The 1,628-nt window shown below is 38.6% G+C and overlaps 1 non-coding gene across 1 annotated transcript; it reads left to right on the top strand.

Annotated features, from left to right (window-relative positions):
* The first annotated feature begins 327 nt into the window (after positions 1-327).
* Positions 328-399, top strand: TRNAC-ACA (transfer RNA cysteine (anticodon ACA)). Its single transcript has one exon. It is a non-coding gene; the product is annotated as a tRNA-Cys (tRNA).
* The last annotated feature ends 1,229 nt before the right edge of the window (positions 400-1,628 follow it).

A 1,628-nucleotide genomic window follows, 5' to 3' on the forward strand; every position in this document is an offset into this window, starting at 1 on the left:
TTCGTTAAAAAAGGATTCCAACAACAAAACTGCTTCCCCATATGGTAGGGTGGATCTCGAAAGATATGAAAGATCTCCCTCTTTTCATTATCAATCTGTCGTTTTATCGTACGAAGTTACCTGATGTTCGGCTAGCACACATCATTTTTCTAAGAATAAGTGAGTTTCACGATGATTCCAGCTTGTAGTGACCCTAAGACTATGATCTGGTGATCTGGGAATGCCTTTTCCGATGAGGGTTTTTAAGTGGTCTTCTTACTTTAGAGCTAAGGTAGAATCATCAATAATCCGGGAAAGTTTTCATCTATTTTCTATTTGTAGTATTTTGGCGACATGGCCGAGTGGTAAGGTAGAGGACTACAAATCCTTTTTTCTCTAGTTCAAATCTTGGTGTCGCCTGATCAACATAAAACTCGAAATCTATGATCCTTTGTAGGAACTACCCATAATAAAGAACTTGCAAAATGAATCTGTTTATCATAAAGAGATTCGTCGTTCCTGACCTTGCATCACCTTAATTGTTATTTGAATAAGTAAAATCAGTATCAGTGAATGGGATAGGATGGAAGAAGGAACTCCATTCATTATTTATAAAAACATGTTGTTGCTAGAAAATACCACAATTTTTGGTTTTGGATCTTCCAAATCATTCCCATAGGAGATCCAGACCTATTTTTTTCTGATCCTTCGAGAAAAAGATTCATTCTCTTCATAAAAAATAGGAGGTAGAACCAATAAAGATTTCTTTTTCGATTCATCCCTGGCCTGTCCCCGTATCCGTATCTAGCTACTGATTATGATACACAACTATCATTGTTCACACATCACATATGGATGGGTGGATTTCTCATAGATGGTGCTGTCGCGCATGCATCCATTTTTAATGTAAGAGATTATGATCCAACTACTTGGCATTTTGATACCACCAGGAATAGGAAAAAGAAATTCCAAGCAGTCCAAAAAAGTGGAAAATTGGATCTATGTCCAACGGATTACACCTAGCAAGAAAGTGTTCATAGTCAGCAGCGGAAGAGGGCGTAGCTTTGATTGCTCAAGTTGCCTGTTGCCTTACCACTTGGCCACGCCCCATTTAGATTTCTATTCGATACTAAGAAAGTATATAGCTAGTTTTGTTTGTTTGTCAACTCTAGTCCAAATATCTATAGAATAGATTAGGGTGCGACAAAAGTTCTTTTGAGAATTTAAGAGAAGGTCATGGCGAGACGAGCCGTTTATCATTATGTTAGGTGTTTTTGCGGGTCTTAGTGTAATTGGTTTTTCTGGAAATATAAGTACCCATATTTTTCCACCACGACGTGCATTCCACAAAGTGGTGACAAAACGTATAACTTGTACAAAGCTTTCCATTTTCCAAGTCGATCCGATCCATTCGTTCGAAAACTAAGTGATAAAGGTTTTGTGAAATTTTCTAAGATGTTAATGGGTAAAAGGATTGGGGTTAGGGCATTGAACCCTACGGAGCGGTGCTGAGTGGTGTCCTCCCCTCCCTAATACCTAAACAGAGTTTCGCCTATGGAGCCTAAATCTTAAACCATGGCATGGCGCACCTTCTTTGGTAGCTCAACACATGGACTCTTTACCTGCTTATGCATTCATAGTACAAAACT

The sequence above is a fragment of the Nicotiana tabacum genome, chromosome 2 (assembly GCF_000715075.1).
Source record: "Nicotiana tabacum cultivar K326 chromosome 2, ASM71507v2, whole genome shotgun sequence".
NCBI lineage: Eukaryota > Viridiplantae > Streptophyta > Magnoliopsida > Solanales > Solanaceae > Nicotiana > Nicotiana tabacum.